Raw genomic sequence first — 25,840 nt, forward strand, 5'->3', positions numbered from 1 at the left:
TCTCTGTCATTTTATCTGCTTAGATATTTGATTCATAAACTCATTCTTTAAAACCAAAGTCATGGGTGGCACCCTCTGACCTCGTTAAAGCTCATAGATCTCCCTTAAGTGAAGATTTTTCTTCTTGAAATGTGGCAGAGGTGTGAAATATTGAAGAGGTGTTCTCTCAAACATTTGCCCTACAAACTCACACAATAGAAAACCAGAGTCAGGCATTTCCGAAATGGGTCACTTCTCAGGAAGACTGTTTCAACTTCACTCTATATTATGAAGATTTTTTTTTTTTTTGAGACAGAGTCTTGCTCTATCACCCAGGCTGGAGTGCAGTCGTGTAATCTTGGCTCATTGCAACCTCCTTCTCCCTGATTCAAGCAATTCTCCTGCCTCAGCCTCCTGTGTAGCTGGGACTATAGGCGCATACCACCACACCTGGCTAATTTTTTGTATTTTTAGTAGAGATGGGGTTTCACTGTGTTAGCCAGGATAGTCTCAATCTCCTGACCTCGTGATCCACCCGCCTCAGCCTTCCAAAATACTGGGATTACTGTACAGGCATGTGCCAACATGCCCCACTGAAGATTTTATAGATTTCAGTTACGCAGACTTTTTAGCTTTTACTTTTTCAGACTAGCCCGCCTTGTTTTTTTATAATTTTAATTGTATTCTTCAATATAAAGTTGATATATTGACAACACAGAAAATATTGAAAAGAGAGAAAGGAAAAAAAGTCATATTTTCAGACATCATACCTGTTTCCATTTGTGAGTTTTTCTGGTGTATAGAGACTTTAAAGTTCAAGTGGGAGGGAAAAGGTTTGTTGAAGGCTCCTTCTTCTAGAGTTGCTCTGAAACCAAATTTAAACTTACCTTGAACAGTTGCAACTTAGAATTAGAAAGCTCAGTCTTTAGGCTCTGTTGTCTAGTATCTGTGTGTTTCTCCAATTTACTTAACCTCTGAGTCCAGTTTTTTCTTTTGTAAGATAGGAATAATAATTCCTGCAAGTGACCTAGTAGGAATGTATTAGAGGATTAAGTGAGAAATGGCAAAATCCCTTCTGACCCCCAATAAACATAAGCTACTCTTATTACTGATCTTTTTTGGATCTTTTCTGAACACTGTTGTGGCAATGCTGTTGGTATCCACGCCCCTCATCTTCCCTGGAGCCTTGTTATTGTAGTGCCCACAGGCCCATCTCTGATTACCAGCATTTTCCACTCTTTGCCCAAGGGCTTATTCTGACAGCCAGCTTCTGGTATATGCTCACAAAAACAGGCTGAAATGCCAGAGAATTCGAATGCCCGGATCGGTCTACAACCAATGCCTGAAGGGAGCTGATACATAAATACCTTGGCTGCCCTGTCCACCAGATGGGATTACACTGAGGCTTATAGTCTGCATTGGATCTCAGTTTCCCTAGAGCTATTAAGCTGCAGGTGCCCACAGTGACAACTAGCTCAATTATACACCACACCATTTTTGGCTTCCTGAATCGTGTACTGGCTTTATTCCATTCAATTTTCTGATTTACTTCTCCACTTTCTAACTGGTATTTCCTGGAATTACCTTTCCATTAAGTTGCTAACAGGACTTGATGTTAGGCCAGTTGAAACAGAGGCAGGAGTAGGGAAGACACGCACCAAAGCATGGCCCCTGAGTTTCCCATGTGAACAACTGGATGGGATGGTCATACCATGAAGTGTAATTGATAAGATGCATAGAGCAGTTTCTGTGGCAAGATCAATATTATATTCTGTTGGACATATTAATTTTGAGATGCCCCTGAAACATGCAACAGGAGGTTTCCAGCATGTCTAGAAGTGCATGCATGTCTAGAAGTGCATGCATGTCTAGATAATGGTTGGTATGAACATGCAGGTGGACCTGGGAGAAGCCAGAGTGAAAACCAGGTATAATCCAAATGAGTCAGTGCAGCAAAAGTTATGCATAATCTACTCCAAAAGAGAAAAAAATCTAAAGATAGTAAAGACATCACTGACCATCGAGCAGTAGCAGTAATAGTTCTTGTTTTTCCTCTTGCCTCTTTGTCCTCCTCTTCCTGTTTCCCCCGTTTCCTTCCTTCTCTTTCTCCTCTTCTTGTTTCTCCTTCTTTTTCTCTCTTCCTTCAAAACGTATTTTACATTAATCTTTAGGTTGTTTCTTTTATTTTGAGCACAACCTCAACCTGTAAGAGCTTCCATGAAAGGAATGATTCTAATCTTTTAAATTGTGCTGATTCTTTGAAGGGTTGTCATGTCAGGTAAGAGTTACATTGGTATCCGTTTTATCTTTGTTTCTTTTTTTGATTTGATAGAGAAGTGAGGAAAAGAACAAGATATTATGTAGATTATTTTTCTTCTGGTCTTTGGAGCAAGCCAAGACCAGAAGTACAGAAATCAGTAACAACAATATTTGGAGTGAGCAATGTGTGAGCTGACTACGTACAGCCCTTTTTTAAAGGGAAAGAGTCAACAAAATAGAGAGTCAGCAAGTTGGAAGGGGAAGAAAAAACAAACTAAAACAAAACAAAAATGCTAAGCAGAAGAGCCAAGTATAATAGAAGATGAGTGACAGCTAATTAACACTTTCCATTGATTTTATAGAAGACAGAATTTCTATATAAAAAATGTGGAAATTTGCAATTAAGTAGAACAGATTGGAAGGAGAAGAGAGAGAAAGAGAGTGAGAGAGAGACAGAGACAGAGATAGAGCAAGACAGAGAGAAACAGAGTAATAGGGTAGGAACATTGAGAAATCAATACCATCCTGAAATTTGCCTGTCAGTAAAATTGAAGTGGGCCTCTCCACAGTTTGTTTGAACTTTCTCACAACATGGTGGCTGGGTTTCAAGAACAAGCATACCAAGAGAACCAGATAAAAGCTGCATTGCCTTTTGTGACCTTGGCTCTGAAAACACACAATGTCAATTTTCCCATAGTTACAAGTACACCCAGATTTAAGGCAAAGGAACAAAGACTTTACTTCACAATGAAAGGAGTTTAAAGACATCATTGAAAGAAGATCATGGGAGATAGGAAATATTATTATGGCCATTTTGGAAAACATAGTGTACCACACTATCCAAAACTAGGGTGCTCTTTTCATTTATTTAAGTCTTCTGTTGTCTCTCTCCATAGATTTTTAGATTTTGTTTATAGAGTTTAGGTACACTTTATTTTCTTTTTAAAATTTTTAGGAAACTTTTAAGTTCAGGGGTACATGTGCAGGATGTGCAGGTTTGTTACATGGGTAAATGTATTATGGAGGTTTGTTGTACAGATTAGTTAATCACTCAGATATTAGGCCTAGTATGAATTAGTTATTTTTCTTGATTCTTTCCCTCCCCGCACCCTCTGCCCTGTGGTAGGCCCCAATGTGCATTGTTCCCCTCTATGTGTCCATGTGTTATCATCATTTGGCTTCCACTTATGAGTGAGAACATGTAGCATAGAGCATGTGCTAAGGATAGTGGCCTTCAGCTCCATCCATGTCCCTTTAAAGGACATGATCTCATTCCTTTTTATGGCTGTATAGTATTCCATTATGTTTATGTACCACATTTTTGTTATCCAGTCTACCATTATCGGGCATTTAGGTTGATTTCATGTCTTTGCTATTGTGAATAGTGTTGCAAAAAAAGTATGTGTGCATGTGTCTTTATAATAGAACAATTTATATTCTTCTCGGTATATACCCCGTAATGAGATTTCTGGGTTGAATGATATTTCTGTCTCTAGGTCTTTGAGGAATTGCCACATGGTCTTCCACAATGATTTAACTAATTTACACTCCCACCAACAGTGTAAAAGTGTTCCTTTTTCTCCACAACCTTGCCAGCATCTGTTGTTTTTTGATTTTTTAATATATAATTATAGCCATTCTGATGGGTGTAAAATGATATCTCATAGTGTTTTTGATTTGTATTTCTCTAATAATCAGTGATGTTGAACTTTTTTTTCATGTGATTGTTGGCTGCACAGATGTTTTCTTTTCAGAAGTGCCTGTTCATGTCCTTTGCCCACTTTTAAATGGGTTTATTTGTTTTTGTGTGTGTGTAAATTTGTTTAAGTTCCTTATAGATGTTGGATATTAGACCTTTGTCAGATACAAAGTTTGCAAAAATTTTCTCCTATACTGTAGTTGTCTGTTTACTCTGTTTAGATAGTTTCTTTAGCTATGCAGAAGTTCTTTAGTTTACATAGATCCCATTTGTCAATTTTTGCTTTTGTTGCATTTGCTTTTAGTGTCTGCATCATGAAATCTTTGCCCGTACCTATGTCCAGAATGGTATTGTCTAGATTTTCTTCTAAGGTTTTCATAGTTTTGCGTTTTACATTTAAGTCTTTAATCCATCTTGAGTTGATTTTTATATATGGTGTAAGGAAGGGGTCCAGTTTCAATTTTCTGCATCTGGCTAGCCAGTTCTCCCAGTATCATTTATTAAATAGAAAATCTTTTCCTCATTGCTTGTATTTGTCAGGTTTGTCAACAATCAGATAGTTATAGGTGTACAGTTTTATTTCTGGGTTCTCCATTCTGTTCCATTGGTCTATGTGTCTGTTCTTATACCAGTACCATGCTGTTTTGGAAACCATAGCCCTGTAGTATAGTTTGAAGTCAGGCAGCGTGATTCTTACAGGGAATATTTAAATGATTATTGAGAGTTATGATGTCTTATTTGGTGCTATTGTAAAGAGAACATTTTCTTTAATTGCATTTCCTAACTGATTATTGCTTGTACAGAAAAGCTGAAGTATTCATGTGCTAATTTTGTAGCCATTCACAATAGTAAATGTCCTGGGGAAGTATCAATTTGAAAATTGCTCAGTTACCAGGTCTTAATGTGTTTGTGGTAAATTTTTACTGTCTTGTGACAAAGTTTCAACAGTTCAGCCAAGCCCAAAAGATGACAGAAATAGAGAACATTTCTTTTATTGTATCATTCACCAAAAGTGTCTCTGATTCAAGCTTTGCAAATCTACTTTATCTTTATATAAACCAAAGATACATATGCTTTGTTATAGATATATGCTATGCTTTGTAAAGACATATACTTTAAAAAGATGTGCTGTGAACATGATGGAAGAAATAATTTTGCTTACGAATTTTTTAGGGAATGTGCCTTTCAAAGCCTGCATTTTATAAAATATATGGAAGAGTTTGAAGTTGGCAATTTATTTTAATGAAGCCATAAAGCTAGATTGTAAAACAATGCTGAAGTTTCATATTGAACAGATTCCATAGATCAAGACCTTTTTGAAATTAAAGGACAGTTTGAGACTCAACTTGTTGAGTTGTTCTGACTCAAAAACTATACTTCTTTACTGATAAAACTATAATTCTTACTGGACAAAGTAAACCTGAAAGCACAACACTACTCTCAATCTACAAAGAAGTAAGGGTGTTCAGGTTCCAAACGAACCAATAAAGCAAATATCAACTTTTATTCTTCACTGCTAAAAAACTCTAAGCTCAATGGAATCACACATATGGACGGATTGCAGAGTGTATTAGTCAGGGTTCTTCAGAGGGACTGAACTAATAGAATACACACACACACACACACACACACACACACACACACACACACACACACACATATATATATATGGGAGTTTATTAAGGAGAACTGACTCACACGATCACAAGGTGAAGTCCCATGATAGGTCATCTGCAAACTGAAGAGGTAGGAAGCCAGTAGTGACTTGGTCCAAAAGCCTTAAAAGTAGAAAGCCAACAATGCAGCCTTCTGTCTGTGGCTGAAGGCCTGAGAACCCCGGCAAACTGCTGGTGTAATTCCAAAAGTCCAAAGATCGAAGAACCTGGAGTCTGATATTCAAAATAAGGAAGTATTCAGCGTGGGAGAAAAATGAAAGCCAGAAGACTCAGCAAGCCAACTTATCTCACCTTCTTCTGCCTGCTTTGTTCTAGCCTGGCTGCAGCTGATTGGATGATGCCCACCTGCATTAATGGTGGGTCTTTCTCTTGCAGTCCAGCAACTCAAATGTTCATCTTTTCTGACAACACCCTCGCAGACACACCCAGAAACAATAGTTTACCAGCTATCTAGGCATCCTTCAATCCAGTCAAATTGACACTTAGTATTAACCACTGCACAGAATTACTTACAGGAAATGAAATCACAAATTTAAAAGTAAAAATGTGTAAACAAATATAGCTATGGCTGCCTTTGGAGTGCAAGCTTCAGGATGTTTCTAAAATATGCCTTGGCTTTGTGGTTAGCACTTACAACTAATATATTATATATATATATATATATATATATATATATTGCTTATTTATTTTGTTTATTGCTATCTTCCATTTTAACATTAGCTCAATGATTTTCATCTGATTTTTAAGAATTCTATATTCTCAGTACCAGATAGTACCTAGCATTCAATATGTATTTACTGACTGAATAATTCCATAGACAAATGAGATTTAGTATCAAGACAAGGTGTTTGAACTGAGACTGAAGTATCCACAACATATTATCTGTTGTTCTTTGGCTGGGAGTATTGTGAGCTTTAAAGTTGTAATTCTACTAGATTCTGTGAAAGAAAATGTTCTTTCACAAAATGAACTGAAGGTGAGAGTCACCATTAGTTGTGAAAATTTCGAGTTAGAATCGATGTATCTCAATTGAAAAAAAAAAAAAAACCTGGAAAGAAATAGACCAGCATTGACAGTAAAATGCATTGCATGATTTTTTAAATGCTTCTTTTTACTTTTCTGTATTTTACAAATTTTCAACAACAAAGATGAATTACTTTTGGAGGGAGAAAAAAACTAAAAAGAAGTGAAAAACTATTGTGCCATTAAATTTGTTGTTGCTGTTGTTGTTTTGTGTTTTTTTGAGACAGGGCCTTGCTCTGGCCCCCAAGCTGGAGTGCAGTGGTACAATCATGGCTCACAATATCCTTGAACTCCCAGCTCAAGTGATCCTCCCACCTCAGCCCCCAGAGTATCTAGGGCTATAGGCATGTGTCACCATGCCCAGCTAATTTTTTTTTATTTTTTTATTTTTTTATTTAGAGATGGGGTCTCACTGTGTTGCCTAGGCTGGTCTTGAGTGCCAGGCCTCAACTGACCCCCTCCCTTATCATACAAAAGCATGGGGATTGCAGGCATGGGCCACCACACCTGGCTCCATTAAGTTTGTTAAAAATCAGCATCTTACCAATAATTAATATCAGAGTATATGAATTAAAAGATGAATGGCTGCACACTTAGGCACCAATAAAATCAAACTATGTTTTCTTCTGATTTGGGTATAACTACTTAAAAAAATCTATATTTGAATGAATGACATATTCTTCTTTTGTTATTAACAGTGGTTCCATGGCATCCCATCCACATACGGATTTTTCTTTTCTTTTTTAAAAAAGTATAGAGATGGGATTTCATTATACTGCCCAGGCTGTCTTGAACTCCTGATCTGAAGAAATCCTCCCACCTCGCCTTCCAAAGTGCTGGAATTACAGGGATGAGCCACCACACCTGGCCCCAAGTTAGATTTTTGGGTATAAGTTTAATTATTGAAATAGCATTGACTATATGATCTTTAAGGTACCTTTGACTCCTATTCTCTGCCACCCCAAATTGGACTGTATTTACATCATATGATTGTGAAAACTAAATAACAAGCAAATATGTTTTCATACATGAAAAGACACCCTAAATTATAAAGCCCCATATATGTTAAATAATAATATTTATTAATTATCAACAAATTGGTTGGAAGAATACCTCCCAGGACCTGGTCTCGTTTTCTCAGTCTGCCGTGTAGGTGGCTATTTTCAACTAGGAGGGAGCTGGGTGGAACCTTTACTTATCAGTTATAAATGGGAATAAGGAAGCACTTCTTTCCTGTGCTGTGAGGCATCAGTCTATAGGACACAGTTTAAACAGAGGGGACTCCAGGCCCATAACATATATAGAAGCCTGTGCCAAGGGAGTAAGACCTGATGAAAAACTTTCTGGGAGTGTGAGGCTGCCCCAGTATGGGTCCAAAGGAGGCATTTCCCTACAAGGTTGCTAACTTGGAACAACCCCCAGCTAAGGGAACCCAAATCAAGTTTGTCTCTTCTGGAATGATACTAGTTTGCGTTCTGTACAGAGGCCTGCCACCCCAAATTATTGAGATCAAGGAGCTCTACAATAGGGCATTTGACAGCTTGTTTTATCATGTAGGCTCCATATTAATAATAAGAGGAAGCTGGGTGTGTCCTAGCATCCAAACAAATTATCATTTGTTATTAAATTAGCTAATATTAAAATGAAATTTTAATAAGAATTACTATTATTACTAGTGCTTATTACTATTAAAACTGATTTTATTGATTCTTTTCTTTTTTCTTATAAATGTTTTTCAAGTTCCCATGTAATGCTTACATAATAAAATGAAATATTAATGCAAGTTACTTATAAGACATTTAGAAAATGCAGGCAAGTAAAAGGAAGAACATTGAAATTATCTGGAATCCTACTACGTGGTGATAAGCACTGTAAACATTTTAGGATCTGATCTTCCAGGATCAGGGAGGAGTCTTTAAGTTCCTTAAAGAAAAATGGGCTTATGTGCCACATACTTTAGTCACCCTGTTCTCTTGCTTATAAAAAGTACTGTGAGCATTTTCTCGTACTAATAATATTCTTCAGATGTAACATATCAAAAGCTGCATATCTAAGGCTTTTCATGCACATTAACTAGTTAGAGAAGTTGAATGTGTCCACACTCTGATCAGTGGTACAATCCAGCGCCGGGTCCCTCACTCACTCTCACACTAGCCTTTCCAACATCAACAACTATAATAATTGGAAAATCTTGGTCAGTAATGGTATCTAATAATTGTTTTAATTGGTGTCTTGCTCATGACTAATAAGGTTGGTCATTTTTGTCCCCAAAAGGTTTATTGGGCAATTGCCTTTGCCAGGATTACTTCAAGATTCTATAGCAGTAAAGCAGTGACAGTGGCATCTCTATGGTGGAATGAGTTTTTATATGTAAATGTTTAATATTCAAGTTGCAGTATCACTAAGCTCCATCTATTTTAAACATGTATGCTCATTAAACGCCTCTTCTTATTCATTAACACGTATTTATTGATGGTCACATATGGTGAGCCTTGTTCTGGGTACTGGTAATATAACTAAACAAAATTGACAAAGTGCCTGGTGCATACATTCTAATGGGAGGAACAAACAACAACAACGAAGAAAGAAGAAAAAAGCAAGGTATGATATTGCTATAGTGGGACACAGAACAGAGTGTGGGGGTTACAGAGTGCTGGAGTGGAAGGGAGATGCTCTATATCACCGGGGGATCAAGGAAGACTTCTCTGATGAGATGATATGTGGGCAGAGACCTGGATGAAGAAAGAAATGAGTGGACCATGCAGATGTCTGGGGAAGAGCATTCCACATAGAAGGACCAGAAAGTGCAAAGTCCCTGAGGCGGTAATGTAGTTGTTTTGATGGGGGAGTGGCTAGAGCAAAATGAGAAGTAGAGGCATTAGTGCCAGATGAGATCAGAGAAGTTGAGGGGTGGTGGGGGGCTGTTCACACAGAACCTTGTAGGGCCTATCCATGGAGGACTTCAGATGTATTCTGAAGGAGCCGAGAGAGGAGACAAGGAGACCAGTATGAAGCCACTGCAATTGTCCAGAGAGCAGTCAACAGTGTACATGGATATATCCCGTTTCTCCCCTGTAAGCCTGCCCTTCTCTGTCAAGCTGAAGCCATTGCCCACCTCCGATGCTACCCAATCCCTCTCCTCCTGTGGCCAGACCACGGGTAGATACGAAAGAGGTAGAGTGGGTGTCTTCTATGAAGTCTGTTGGGTGCTAAGAGTCTGTGTGACAGATAACCAAAATACCTAAGAGTGACAAGGCAGCATTAGTGGGTGTCACCCTCAGAAAATCAATTTGAAAATCTTGGTCTAACACTTATGGGTTGAGAAGAACATGCTGGTAATGCTAGAGAAAATGCTGACTAAAGGCACCATAGACTTCAGTAAGGGGCCTAAAAAAGAAGTGGCAGACACAAATGCGTGGCGTGTACCGAATCACTCCATATTTAATCTCTGAGATGAAGTAACTGGAAATCTGTAAATGATAGCAAGAAGCAGCTTGAGACGCTGCTGTGTGTTCTACTTGGCAGTTACAAACTAGCTGGAAGTTTTTCTCAAATCTGAGATGTCGCTTTTGAATATAAAACTAAGCAAAGTGGGTTCAAAGTCCAAAGTCGAGGCCTCTATCCTATCCATAAACCAGATCAATGAGCTATTAAGAAGGGCAAAGAGAATACATGGCACCATTTATTTAGCACTTTATTGTTCTAAAGTATAAGAACATGATGAGGCCAATGGTGTTTTACTCACTCCTATGCCCCCAGTTTGGGAAACTGTGTGTGTAACACAGTAAGTACGCAATGAACAGTTCTTATATTAATGAATTTCAAATTCCTTTGGGTTATATGTATATTCTTGTAAGCCTAGTGAGGATGAGACTACATTTTATTTCTTCCCATCTTTTTTTCCTCTCCTTATGTCTCTTCCATGTTACTATAGCAGATGCCATCAACGACCTGCTTATATCTCCTTGGCCCGCTGAGAAATCAGGCTACAGACAGTTCCCATATATAACAATGCTTCTTTTGGCTTCTGCCTGCAGGTGTTTTCTTGCCACAGAAGAGTGCTCAACCCTCTGGAAGTTCTCCAAAGAGTTAAATCCCCAGGGGTGATCTTCTATTGGTGAAGGATAGGAATTGGTAAATAACTATTCCAGACTCCTTGCTTCTCGGTGGAATAATTCTGAGGTGCATTCTACAGTTTCTCAGAAGGAATCGAGCCCGTTATTTGCAATGGTTTCTCACCCATTAATGCATCTTTATGGCTTTCCTACCTTCCCTATCTGAATTCCCTACTTTATCACTCTATTTCCTGGGACCACTTTTTAAATAAACTACATACACCCAGATCGTTATATCAGGGGCTGCTTTGGGGGAACCCAAACTAAGACAATTATCTGCAGTGCTTAGAAAAGCTGTCCACAGTGCTCATGGAGTAAATACTCAGCTCTTCGCCACGTTGCTGCTGCTGGGGGTGTCCATATGCATTATTAATTTTGGGGGAGGAAGTTGGAGGAATCAAAGCAAAGAACAAGGGGCAGCCATGATAACAACAAACACAATGGTGGTACTATATGAGGAAAAACAGAGGCAAAGATCAACGACAAAGCTAGGAAAAGTGGTGTCTATACTGGTGTTAACCTATGTGGCACCAACAGCATAAGAAGTAAGACTTCACCCTGGGCACCAATGAGTAGAGCTTCCTGTATTTTCAACAGAATTGATGAAGGTCTCATAGCTAGCCAGAGTATAATGATATTTACAATCAAATGGGAAGGTCTCTATTAAGACAATCTTGGTGAGAAGGGTCAAAAATTGGACTTCCTTTGAAGTGAGAGAAAGATTATACAGGTCTTGTTAAAGTGGATCAAGGTGATCCAGTCTCAGGTAAGTGTAGATGGAGAAGAGAAAAGCAAAGGGAGCTGAAATGCTGAGGATCAGAAAATCAGAAAAAGGTGAACTGCAGAGCTCTGAACCCAGAAAGAAGCATTTAAATCTTTGCCTTTTTGATATCGTGTGTTAAATGCTGTGTGAGTGACACTTGTGCTAACTGTATCTGAAAGAAGTCAGAGCTCATAGGGGAATTTTGCCATTAACTCTAAGCAGTGGCAGACCATTGGGATTATACCATAATGTCAACAAAGGTAAATGGTGCTAGTGATTTTTTTTCAGGACTGGGGCTTGTGCCTGGCAGTGTTTGATTCTGTAGAATGCTCAAAACTGGAAGCCCCTTTGAGGCACAAACGGTGTCCTATTCACTTTAAGATTTGCAGTGTCTCTCATCGTGCCTGGCATGCAGTAGTTGGTCAGTAAACATATGTAGAAGAAGGGAAAGGAGAAACAAAACCAGTGTTATCAAGGTAGAAATGGAGAGAAAAGAAGAAATTAGAAAGTCTTCAATAAATGCCACTGCTGGGTGGGGTGCGCAGGTACTAGTGGTACCAGGTTGGCTCCTTTCTCCTCCACTCTGCTGGTTGAGGCAAAAAATAGACCAGAGGTTCCCACTGATGTGGTTTCTTGTTAAACCACCACTATGATATACAGCTCATTCTGACCCAGTGCAGTTATGACTTCTCACCTGCTTTTTATGAAAGATGTGATTCCACAATTGTAGAGAGGATATAAAGTAGGACAGGAAAGGAAATGCCTGGTGCTCTCGTCCATATGGAAAGGAGGCGTATGGCCAAATTAATCATAAAGCACTTAGGAGTGGAGTCCAGGCTTGGTGATGGGGGCATCTGGAAAACAGAACTATGTGAGAGTTTGGATTCATTCTGAGTCCTACAAAGAGACATTCTCCTACTCTTGAATTCCAAGTGTGTCTTAGGGGTAATTACAGCTCATAAAGCGAGTCCCTTGTTTTATCAGTGAGTTACAATTAGTGAAAGTGCAGATACATGACATGTTAATAAAGTTACCATCAAATTTTTTTCTTTAACTCAATGCCTGAAGCCCACATAAATTACACTTTATTCCTGGCATGACCAATCACCTTATGATATTCGACCAAAAGCATATATATTTTTCCCCATTTTGTTAGTTTTATTTATTTACTTTTTATATCAATAGTTTTTGGGGGTTTTTGGTTACATGGGTAGGTTCTTTAGAGGTTATTTCTGAGATTTTAGTCCCCTGAGCAGTATACACTATACCTAATATATCATCCAAAAGCATAATATATCTCTTGACTGGTGTCCCATCCGAACCAGTGAGCAGAAGGACAAGAGTGGTTCCCGGACTTTCTTGATGTCTACAAAAGTACAAGAGCAAAAACAAAAACCCAGTGATGTCAAGCTCATGTTCTCCCAATATCAAGGATGTGGGCTGGGGTCATCATCACTTCTTCTCTGGGCTTCAGTGTCTTCCTCTTGCAATGAGGTGCTTAGATTACACACTGTTTGGGGTCCCATCTCAATCTGTTATTCTATGATTCCGAATGTATATCACAGGAGAAAAGTTAGGTGTCAGGCACTGTGGAAGATAACACTGTTAAGGCTTTTGCTCCAGCTACCTTGCAGAGGATAGGCTTCAAAAAGTTTTGCCTTGCGTCTTTCTGGATCATTCCACTTTTAATACCTGTGGTAAATAAGTAATTCAATTATTTGTCAATTAACTTTGCTTATGCCCCTTCAGTTGTGCAGTCATTTTAATTTCTTTTTAAATTTTTTGTACGTAGGATCAAGAAAAAAAGGCTTACCTTTAAAAAGGCTTACTTACTCTAAGATTATACAAATATTCTCTGATAAAATTTTTCTATAGTTTTTGAATTTATTTTTAAACATCTAAATCTTTAAGGTATCTGAAATTTATTTTTGCAAATGGTGTGAGTCAGGAAATGTTAACAAATTTTCTTTCCAAATTGGTCCACTATTTCTTGGCTTTTTGATAATTTATCCTTTCCTACACTCATTTGAAATACTATTTTTATCATACACAAATTCTCATAAAAACATGACTCTCTTAATTTCCATTTTCTTAAGATTAAATTTGTAGTAGATAATGTCAGTACTCCTCCTAGATCTCTCAGATTCTTTTTAATGTTTGTTTTGGATGGAGAGAAGTGTTTGTGAGTTTTAGCATCTTCAGGTCTTTTGGTGGGGGTGGGGGTGCTCCTTTAGTTTTCTTTTTTTTTTCTGAGACAGAGTCTCGCTCCGTCCCTTCCCCAGGCGCCAGGCTGGAGTGCAATGGTGCGATTTTGGCTCACTGCAACCTCCGCCTCCCGGGTTCAAGCAATTCTCCTGCCTCAGCCTCCCGAGTAGCTGGGCTTACAGGCACACGCCACCACGCCCAGCTAATTTTTGTATTTTTAGTAGAGACAAGGTTTCACCATGTTGGCCAGGAGTTCTTTTAGCTTCTTTGTCTTCACCAAGGGAGGTCCAGAGGTTTCCCTCTCTCTCCCTCCTTAACCAATGACTGATGGGTGCGAGTACCGTATGTGGAAATCCACTTCTCGTGTCTTGGGTAGGTGCAACTCTTAGGCTTACCTTATACACCACAGCCCTCCAGCCTGATCAGCCTGAAGCCACCTTCCTCAGGACTTCTTCATACTCCTGCCTAGATTCTGCCCCTTTCCTGTCCTGCTTTCCCCATTCCCTGCCAGGTTTTCCCCTGGAAATCCTTCACCAATAAATCACTTGCGCACAAATCGTCATCTCAGGTTCTGCTTTTGGGACCCTTGATTTAAGGCAGAATCTGTTTCATCATCCAGGCAGATCACTCCACCAACTGAAAAAAAATCTTTCCCCATCAGTTACCTATAGAATTGAGAAGGCTATCTGTATGACATTCTTCGCTCCTTCCAGCCAGATGGGAGTTTATGCATTTACTTAGATTAAAGCTCAGCTCAGTTCCTGCACGTATCCTGTCAATACAGTGAAAGATGCTTTAGTGTTGTAAGCACAATCCCTAAAGAACACAAAGCTTTTAATTTCTCAGAAATAATCCAGCAAGTCCTTAAAATAATATTCCTGGATCATCAGTTGGTAAATCATCATTTATGATAAATAAGGTGGTATTTGATCACCTTCAAATTTTCAACCAAATAAGAAGTATCATGTGTAATTGGTAAGAGATTAAACAGAAGAGTTTAAAATGAAGAGAGTCCTGTGTATTCTTTCTAAAATATTTAATTTATTTATTACTTTATGAAATATTTATTGTCTGCTATATACCAGGTACCCTTTAATCCTCTCTCTGTCTTTCTCTCCCTGTCTCCCTCTCTCTCTTCTTCCCTCTCCAAATTTAAACACTTCCAATACAGTTAGGCATTAAAATTGTCTTTAGTGTTTGCCTATCAAAAAAGAAATGCTGCAATAAACATCTTCACAGTACACTATTGCATACTTCACTCACGTGTATTTGTGGAATAAATTCCTAGCAGTGGCTAGGAATTGCCAAATTTATTGCCAAACTTGCTGCAGTTTTTTTTTTTTAATGCTATCACATTTAGTAATTAATAATGGCTATCTTTTTTTTGGCAGCATCTCCAACATTGATTTTATAAAAACTAGCATTTTTTTGATTTTATAAAACTAGCATTTTTTGACACTTTCAGTGTATGCAGGTATCATGGAGTTAGTTAACTCTCCAATGAAATTCATGCTTTCCTTTTCTTCTTAATTATTTCTTAGATGTGGCTGACCAGGGAGGCCTATTTTCTGCCCCGTTCCCTCACCCTTTTTGTGTCTAGATGCAGCCAGATGACTAGCTCTTGCCAATGGATTATGAATGGAAGTGATGAATGACGCTTACCAGCTAAAACTTTCAAGAAATAGTGTGCCTTTTTCTCAAGTTCTTTCTCCTTCTGGCAGGATGCAGAAGAAGATCAACCTAGGATTGGCAGAGTCACAGGATGGAAGGAACCTGAAGGAAGGCCATTCACCAACCCAGAATACCCACCTTCTACTGTTACATGAATAAGAAACAAATATTATATTAAGCCACTGAAATTTGAAAGCTTATTTGCTTTAGGTGCCAACATTAGCCTTTTGAATACAGATTACTTTGTAAATTAATATAATCTACTTAAAATTAGTTTCCTGATTTATTGTTTTGAACATTTATTTTTCACTCCACTATGAATGAGTAAATTCATGCACTTATATCCTCTTACCTCTCCAACCTTACCATCTCTCTATTTTTATCAGTTATCTTGTCATTTTCAGATCTACTATTGATTTATACCTTATAGTAGGCTTATATTCTTACCTTATACTTTAATAATATATACATTGATTTCTTGATTTTATTAGAGTATCATTTAACGCTGTGATATAAAATACTTGTTTTATACTTCTTGTACCTATATTTTTTTTTTGCTTTCTTATTTTAGCTAATTATATTTTTGTTTTTCATTGCTAAAGCTTACAACTTTTTTATTCTGTTCTATAATATTTATTCCCATAATGAGGTTTATCCTTCTTTTACTGTATTCAAAATTATGACCAAGTCTTCATAGTTTTTATTTTCATAATTTTGTTAATTTAATTCAACTCTTTGTTATCTGAATTTTGTCATCAAATTGTTTTCGCACATTGGAGAAATTCTGTCTATTGCTGCTAATTTTGAATGACAACATTGTAATGAATAATTCTGAAGGCAGTTTTATTTTTCTCTCTTATTATTCCATTACTTTTTTTTATGCATGCATTTATGAACTGTTAAAAACATAAGCGACTTCAAGAGCAGGCATGGTGGCTTACACCTGTAATCTCAGCACTTTGGGAGGTCGAGGTGGGCAGACTGCTTAAGCCCAGGAATTCAGGACCAGTCTGGACAACATGGTAAAATCACATCTCTACAAAAAATACAAAAATTAGCCAGGTGTGGTGGCATGCACTTGTAGTCCCAGCTACTAGTGAGGCTGAGTTGGGAGGATTGCTTGAGTTCAGGAAGTTGAGGCTATAGTGAGCCATGAGCATGCCACTGCACTCCAGCCTGGGTGACAGAACAAGACCCTGTTCCCCCCCCCAAAAAAGTGACTTCAGCAGTCTATGTCTCTCCCTCCCTCATTTCCTTTTTTTAAATATTAAATGTTCTAAAATTTCTTGTCCCTTAATTTAGGTCTTCCATCATTTTGGGAATAATTTCTTACATAAATATTTTTTCAATTTCATTATTTGTAGTCTCTTTTTCATTAAGCAAATTATATGTACAGTTGACCCTTCATATCCATGGGGTCTGCACTTAGGAATTCAACCAACTGCAGATCAAAATATTTAAAAAAAAAACAATAAAAAATTAATAATACAAACAACTAATACAATATGCCAAGTATTAATATTTATATGGCATTTATGTTGCATTTGATATTCTAAGGAATCTATAGATGATATAAAGTATACAGAAAGATATGTGTGGGTTATATGCACATACTATGCCATTTTACAGAAAGGACTTGAGCATCTGTGGATTTTGGTATCCATGGAGCAAGTTGGTTCCTGAAACCAACACACTGCAGATACTGAGTAAAAGAAACAAAAGTCAAATGGTTCTACTTTGCTATTATATCTTAGAAGTTTTGATTTCGTTTTCTTTTTCTTTTTTTTTTTTTTTTGAGATGGAGTTTCACTCTTGTGGCCCAGGCTGGAGTGCAATAGTGCAATCTTGGCTCACTGCAACCTCCACCTCCCAGATTCAAGCTACTCTCCTGCCTCAGCTTCCTTAATAGCTGGAATTACAGGCATGTGCCACCATGCCTGGCTAATTTTTCATTTTTAGTAGAGACGGGGCTTCTCCATGTTTGTCAGATTGATCTCAAACTCCCGACCTCAGGTGATCCACACGCCTCGGCCTTCCAAAATGCTGGGATTACAGGCATGAGCCACGGTGCCCAGCCAACTTCTTTCTTAATTAAAAAAATAGTAAGAAAGAAAGCATTCTTGGTAACGATTTTCCTCTGGAATGTTTTGTTCTTATCTAAAAATGTCACCTTTAACAGCATAGTGCACACAAGTCATCAATCTTAATTATGGCTCCATTTCAGAAAACCAACAACACAGCTGGGCGCAATGGATTATGCCTGTAATCCCAGCACTTTGGGAGGCCAAGGCAGACAGATTGTTTGGGTCCAGGAGTCTGCAACCAGCCTGGGCAACATGGCAAAATTCTGTCTTTACAAAAAATACAAAAAGTTAGCCAGGCATGGTGGTGTGCACCTGTAGTTCCAGATAGGAGGCTGAAGTGGGAGCATCACCTGAGCCCAGGGGTCAAGGCTGTAGAGAGCTATGATCATGCCACTGCACTCCAGCCTGGGTGACAGAGCGAGATCCTGTCTCAGGAAAAAAACAAAAAGAAAACCAACAAAGCAAAGCAAAACTGAGGTTGCAGTCCATAATTTCTGACAAACGAGCCAAGGGCAGCTTGGAATGCTGTAAATTATGCTGTAAAACTCATTGGAGGGTACTGAAGAAATCCAATGGGTTTTGGATCCAATTCTGCACTATGAGAGTTCATTATTCCCTCTGGTGAATAAGTGCATGCATTGATAAACTTCGCAGAATTTGGAACAAAGCCAATTTAAAATGCCATATAAGAATTTGTTCTCTTGATAAGCCTTAAAATGGGTTCAGTTCTGTTTTACATTAGTTATCAAAGACAATAGCAAAATTGTATTTATGATGGCAATGGTTTTCAGTATCTTGTGTAAGAAGGGGCCTGTTAGCCGGGCACTGTGGCTCACGCCTGTAATCCCAGCACTTTGGGAGGCTGAGGCAGGCAGATCATGAGATCGGGAGTTTGAGACCATCCTGGCCAACATAGTGAAACCCCGTCTCTACTAAAAAATACAAAAAAATAGCCGAGTGTGGTGGCAGGCGCCTGCAACCCCAGCTGCTCGGGAAGCTAAGCAGGATAATTGCTTGAACCTGGAAGGTGGAGGTTGCAGTGAGCCGAGATCCTGCCACTGCACTCCAGTCCAGGCAACATTGTAAGACTCCATCTCAACAAACAAACAACAAAAACAAAAAGAATGGGCCTGTTAAGATTGCCACCAAGGGATAATGATCTCAAAATTCTCATTATGTACTTCAAACTCTCCAACACAGTTGTTACTATTGCTGTAGTAAAGAAAAACAAGAATCCAAACATTTCCTCTTTCTCCTTCTGATCAATATCTTCATCCTTTCCTTCCTTGTCACTCTCCACATCACAGGGGTCATCCATCTTTCCTTATATGTGACTGGTTTGCTCTTGCATATCATGTTTTCCGACAAGATTGACTTGGAGGTTATTTTTGAGGGGATTTTTAATATTTGCAAGTGATATTTCCACAGATTAATAGCAATCTGACTTTTAAAAAGTTTTAAAGAAATCTTAGCTAGATCTCCCCATTTCACCTCCTCTTAACTTTTTCCCCTTTTCAAAAGCCTATGTAAAAAACTGAAGAGTGAGAAACTCCCACTAGCAACCCACATATTTTCCCTCCAAATGGGCTGCTCATCTTTTGAGGCAGTTTTTCATATGGTTTTGGCTTTCACGCTTTTGGTCGTCTGTCATATTTTGTTTACTCGAACAGGTGGAGATTTAGTTCTATCTCTACAAAACATGTAAAATGGAGAGGAAAATAAAAGACTTTGCTTTAAAGAAATGAAAGAGAAGGAATGAAGCCTTAGACATACAAATAAGGAACATGAACTGTGGATTTAGTTTTCCTCAGGCTGTCCTTACCTCTTTGGTGAGTCCAGATTTTTGTTTAGTGGCCCTGGGAAGGATTTATGTGATTTGATTTTCTGGGGAAGATCATCCAGAGTCCAGTGTCATGTCTTTACTTTATCTGTGTCTCAGTGTGAACCTAGTAATTTTGTTTTTGTTTTGTTTTTTTTTTTTTTTGAGACAGAGTCTCACTCTGTCGCCAGGCACCAGGCTGGAGTGCAGTGGCGGGATCTTGGCTCACCACAACCTCCGCCTCCCAGGTTCAAGCAATTCTCCTGCCTCAGCCTCCTGAGTAGCTGGGACTACTGGTGCGTGCCATCATTCCCAGCTAATTTTTGTATTTTTAGTAGAGACGTGGTTTTACCATGTTGGCCAGGATGGTCTTGATCTCTTGACCTTGTGATCTGCCCATCTCGGCTTCCCAAAGTGCTGGGATTACAGGCATGAGCCACCATGCCCGGCCAAACCTAGTAATTTTTAAAAATCCATGTCAAGCCTCGTAAGACTGAGCTGGGAAGATCACTTGAGCAAGGGAGGTGGAGGCTGCAGTAAGCCAAGACTGTGCCACTGTATTCCAGCCTGGGCAACGGAGGAACACCTTGCCTCAAAATAAATAAATAATAATAATAATAAAAATCCATGTCATTAAAGCTCTGTAGGACAGAGTTTTCTCCAACTTGTTCTCTTTGTATAACATCTAAGATGGGAGACTCCATCCTATCACTCCCACTCCTCCAATTCACTGCAGAGTATTCTGCAACTTTGGGTTTCTAAGGGATAGTGTGCAAACAGCAGCAGAACATTGAAACTCAGCAGAGTACTGCCCAGAACTGTGGCTGTGGGGGCTATGGTACTCAACAGAAGAGGCAGTGGCTCCTAGGAGGTGTGAGGGTGCGAAACAGGAGAGTAGTTGGGAAAAAAGCAGACTGCAGATGAGCCCACGTAGAAACCCTCTTCAAAGTACCAGAGGGAAGGGATTTTTACAGGCATCTGCAATATCCATGAGCAGGAGCTAGTAGATAAGGGAATGGAGAGTCAGCAAATATGTGTTACCATATCTTCTGAGAATAATATGTTATCAGATTTATTTAATATTTCCTTCTCTATTGTCAGTGAAAACATAATGGTATAAGGAGAGAGTTCATGGAAGAGTGCTTAGGGATTTTGGTACTTTGGTTAGCTTTTTAGTAGAATTTCCTAAACTCACAAGTAATTCATGTTCTCAACATAGAGGTAATAATGAAAGAGTCTTACACTCCTGTGAGGCTCGCTCCTTTTCAGAAGGTTCCCTGTGGATGCCCTTCATGCACAGTATTTCAATGAGGTTGGCAGACCATGCATTTACTTCCACTTTGACAGGAGCAACCTGAACCTCCGAGATGCGGAAGTATTTTCAAGAGTGAGGCAGCTAAGAAATGGAGGGACTAATAAATCTAGGTATTAGTCCTAGGTATTCTAACTCCAAGATCATTACTCTTTCTACCAAATCATGCTCATTATGGTAATTTTTTTAAATAACAAAAATGGCTTGCATTAATCTTGTATAAATTTATATGAAATGTAACACTTGGTTAAGCTGATTTCTATAGTTTCTATAATGTAAATAGTATGATGATACTTTGTGGTAATGCATTATGCAATTTTCAAAGCACAGCAAATTTTAAATAGAAGAAGTTAACGAGAAGTTATTGTTACCTGTATTTGACATAGAAGGAAACAGGAAAAAGGAAGTTAAATAACTTGTCTCAAATCTTCTGATTCCCTTTCATCATCTAAGAGTAGATTGCTTCTTAAAATTCTTCACATCATCACATAAGTAACTTTTATAGCTGTGGTATAGCCGCATTTATATATTTACTGTCATGTTATTAAATTTTACTCATGATTTTTCTTTCTTCACATGCTTCATGTATTGTCCTGGACTCTCTTTGCAGGGAATTTATGGTGAACTCTGAAGCAAAGTTGCTTCCATCTGTAAATATACAGTTCACTGATTTTCTTGGAAGCAAAATAAGATCATCTCAACAACTGTATGCAAACATCCCTCTTTACCTCCCTCCCAAAACCCAGCCTTCTTTAAAAAAAAAAAAAATGCAGGTTGTCAGAAATGGCACCTTTTATATTGGCTATGTATTAGAAAAACAAAAACAAAAATTGATTTGAAATAATTGAGGTGTGTGGATTTCAGAGGTGTTGCCTGCTGTGCTAACTGCCTGGCTGAGACTGATTCTTGGTATCCATTGGCCTCCTTGAGATAGCTACTGGGCTTGCACTTTCACCAAAGGAGACAAAAAGTTTACAGATACTTAAGAAGCAAAAAAAAATAGTTTTATTTTTTTTTTCCTTCCTATAGCAGTCAAGAAGACTATGTATATTCAAATCAATTGGGAGAAACCACCTCCAGTATTGTGTCTGAAGCACATCCTCTCAGAATTGCATGTTCCTTTCCCTTCGGCAACAAAAATCAGAACACTCTCCTTGGATCCCAAGCACTGAAAGAGGTTTTTCTAAAAAGAAGTAATTAAGTATCAAACTCTCTATTGAAGAGAATAATTATGTAGAGTAATTAAAGGGGATATTTAAGAAATGTTTCCCACTTTTTGATGTCTACTGCTCCATGGAGAAAGTTAATGTCATTCAAAGATTAGCTAAAAATTTGGGAGGAAATGGGAGGAGTTAAAACCATTGTGATGTCGATGACTGGGACAAAGACTCAGAGAGCCTTTCAGTGTGTGGAGGCTTCATCCACCAAACTGTAAAATAGGAATATGGAGAGGACAGTAGTAGGTACCTGGGGATAATAATTCAGAGCTAAAGCTCTTTGAACATTCATCGAACTGGTGTCCTCCTTCCAGTTTCAAAAAGAGCCTTAGCATATGTAGCACCTGCCCAATCAGGGAATGGTTATTTAGTATTGAGAATATATGGAGGGGCATTTTAAAGCTAGATGGTATTTATTTCTACGTGCAATCTCTACTTTTTATTTGTACTTGGATGTGATTAGACTAGGGAAGAGGAGGAAGAATGACTACTTAACTGAAGTGATCATTTGATAAGACTTTCCCACAGAACAACTGTAGATGTGATTTTTATGTCAGTCATCACCATTTTGGTTGACCAGAACATCAGAGACAAACCATATTATTCCACACCAGCCCATCCCAAATCTCATGTTTTTCACATTTCAAAACCAATCATACCTTCCCAGCATTCCCCCAAAGTCTTAACTCATTTCAGCATTAATGCAAAGGTACATAGTCCAAAGTTTCATCTGAGATAAGGCAAGTTTCTTCTGCCTGGGAGCCTGTAAAATCAAAAACGAGTTAGTTACTTCCAAGATACAATGGGAGTACAGTCATTGGATAAATGCTCCCATTCCAAATGGGAGAAATTGGCTCAAACAAAGGGGCTACAGGTTCCAAGCAAGTCTAAAATCTAGTAGGGCAGGCATTAAATCTTAAAGCTCTGAACTGACCTCCTTTGACTCCCTGTCTCACATCCAGGGCACACTGATGCAAGGGGTAGGCTCTTATGGCCCTGGGAAGCTCCTTCACAGACATTGAGTGTCTGTGGCTTTTCCAGGCACACAGTGCAAGCTCTCAGTGGATCTACTATTCTGAGGTGGGGAGGACAGTGGCCCTCTTCTCACAGCTCCATTGGTCAATGCCCCAGTGGATACTCTGGGTGTGGGCTCCAACCTCACACTTCCCTTCCACAGTGCCCTAGCAGAGGTTCTTCATGAGGGCTCCACCCTTGAAGATTTCTGCCTGAACATTCAGGCATTTCTATACATACTCTGAAATCTAGGTGGAGGTTCCCAAACCTCAATTCTTGACTTCCAAGCATCTTCAGGCCCAACACCACATGGAAGCTGCCAAGGCTTGGGGCTTGCATCCTCTGAAGTAATGGCCCAAGCTCCACCTTGGCTCCTTTCAGCTAGAGCTGGAGTGTCTGGGCTGCAGAGCACCAAGTCCCTGGGTCTGGCTTACAAAAACATTTTTTACTCCTAGCCCTCTGGGCCTCTGATGAGGGGAATGCTGACAAGATCTCGCCCTGGAGACATTTTTCTCACTGCCTTGGTGATTAACATTGGCTCCTTGTTACTTATACAAATTTCTGCAGCTGGCTTGCATTTCTCCCTAGAAAATAGATTTTTTCTTTTCTATCACATTGTCAGGCTGCAAAGTTTTCAAACTTTTATGCTCTGCTTCTCTTTTAAACACAAAGTCCAATTTCAAATCACCTCTCTCAAATTCAAAGTTCCATTAGGGCAGGAGCAAAATGCCACCAGTTTCTTTGCTAAAGCATAGCAAAAGTTACCTTTGCTCCATTTCCCAAGAATTTCCTCATCTCCTTTAGTCCACCTCAGCCTGGACTTCATTGTACATATCATTATCAGCATTTTGGTCAAAACCATTCAACAAGTCTCTAGGAAGTTCCAAACTTTCCCACATCTTCCTATATTCTTTTGAGCTCTCCAAATTGTTCCAACCTCTGCCTGTTACCCAGTTCCAAAGTCACTTTCACATTTTCTGTATCTTTATAGCAATACCCCACTCCCAGTGCCAATTAACTTCATTAGTCAATTTTTACACTGCTATAAAGAAATTAATCTGAGACTAGGTAATTTATAAAGGAAAAAGGTTTAATTTACTCACAGTTCCACATGACTGGGAAGACCTCAGGAAACTTACAATCATGGCAGAAAGCAAAATAGGTGACTTCTTCACAAGGAAGAAGGAAAGAAAACATGTGAAGGAGAAACTGTCAAACACTTATAAAACTATTAGATCTCAGGAGGACTATCATGAGAACAGCATGGAGGAAACTACTCCCATGATCCAACTACTTCCTTCCCTTGATTACATGTCCCTCCCCAGACATTTGGGTATTAAAATTTGAGATGAGATTTGGGAGGGGACACAGAGCCAAAACATCTCACCCAGTAAAATAATCCATGAGACGATCAATACCAGGACACATAATCATCAGATTCTCCAAGGTTGAAATGAAAGAAAAAATGTTAAGGGCAGCCAGAGAAAAAGGTCAGGTCACCTATAAAAGGAAACCCATCAGACTAGCAGTGGACCTCTCAGCAGAACTCCTACAAGCCAAAAGAGATTGAGAACCAATACTCAATATTCTAAAAGAAAAGAATTTCTAACCCAGAATTTCATATCCAGTCAAACTAAGCTTCACAAGTGAAGGAGAAATGAAATCCTTTTTAGACAAGCAAATGCTGAAGGAATTCATCACCACCAAGCCTGCCTTGCAAAAGCTTTTGAAGGAAGCACTAAATATGGAAAGAAAAAACTGTTACCAGCCACTATAAAAATACCATGAAGTACATAGATCAGTGACGCTATGAAGGAACCATATAAACAAGTCTGCAAAGTAACCAGCTGACAACATGTTGACAGGATCAGATTCACACATGACAATACTAACATTAAATGTAAATGGGACAAATGCCCCAATTAAAAGACAGAATAGCAAGCTGGATAAAGATCCAAAACTTATCAGTATGCTATCTGCAAGAGATCCATCTCACATGCAAAGACACACATAGGCTCAAAATAAAGAGATGGTGGAAAAATTACCAAGCAAATGGAAAACAGAAACAAGCACAGGTTGTAGCTGGGCGCAGTGGCTCACACCTGTAATCCCAGCACTTTGGGAGGCCAAAGCAGGTGGATCATTGAGGTCAGGAGTTAGAGACCAGCCTGGCCAATATCATGAAAACCTGACTCTACTAAAAGTACAAAAATTAGCCAGGCAGTAGTGGTGCGTGTCTGTAATCCCAGCTACTCAGGAGGCTGAGGCAGGAGAATTGCTTGAGCCTGGGAGGTGGAGGTTGTGGAGCGCCAAGATTACATCACTGCACTCTGGCCTGGGCAGAGAGTGAAACTCTGTTGGGTTGCAATCCTAGTTTCTGACAAAACAGACTTAAAGCCAACAAAGGTCAAAAAAGACAAAGAAGGGCATTACATAATGGTAAAGTGCTCAATTCAACAAGTAGAATTAACTATCCTTAACATATACGCACCCAATACAGGAACACCCGGATTCATAAAGCAATTTCATAGAGACCTACAAAGAAACTTAGACTTCCACACAATAACATTGGAAGGCCTTAACACTTCACTGACAATACTAGACAGATCACTGAGACAGAAAATTAACAAAGCTATTGAGTACATGAATTCACCTCTGCATCAAGGGGACATGATAGTTATCTACAGAACTCCATCCAAAAACAACAGAATATACGTTCTTCTCATCACCACATGACACTTACTCTAAAATTGATCACATAACCAGAAGTGAAACACTCCTCAGCAAATGCAAAAAGATTGAAATAATAACTAACAGTCTTTCAGGCCACAGAGCAATGAAATTAGAACTCAAGACTAGGAAGTTCACTCAAAACCACACAACTAATGGAGAATGAACAACTTGCTCCTGATGACTCTTGGGTAAACAGTGAAATTAAGGCTGAAATCAAGAAGTTCTTTGAAACTAATGAAAACAGAGAGACAACATACCAGGATCTCTGGGA

At 38.9% G+C, this 25,840-nt stretch overlaps 1 long non-coding RNA gene across 1 annotated transcript; it reads right to left on the bottom strand.

Moving 5' to 3' along the window:
• Nucleotides 1-505: 505 nt before the first annotated feature.
• Nucleotides 506-2,430, bottom strand: LOC116538061. The gene is made up of 3 exons (XR_004263486.1): nt 1,998-2,430; nt 1,564-1,726; nt 506-1,006 (listed from the first exon to the last, which is right to left on the bottom strand). It is a non-coding gene; the product is annotated as an uncharacterized LOC116538061 (long non-coding RNA).
• Nucleotides 2,431-25,840: the final 23,410 nt, after the last annotated feature.

The sequence above is a fragment of the Sapajus apella genome, unplaced genomic scaffold (genome assembly GCF_009761245.1).
Source record: "Sapajus apella isolate SASKATOON/1434 unplaced genomic scaffold, GSC_monkey_1.0 scaffold4, whole genome shotgun sequence".
Taxonomy (NCBI): Eukaryota; Metazoa; Chordata; class Mammalia; order Primates; family Cebidae; genus Sapajus; species Sapajus apella.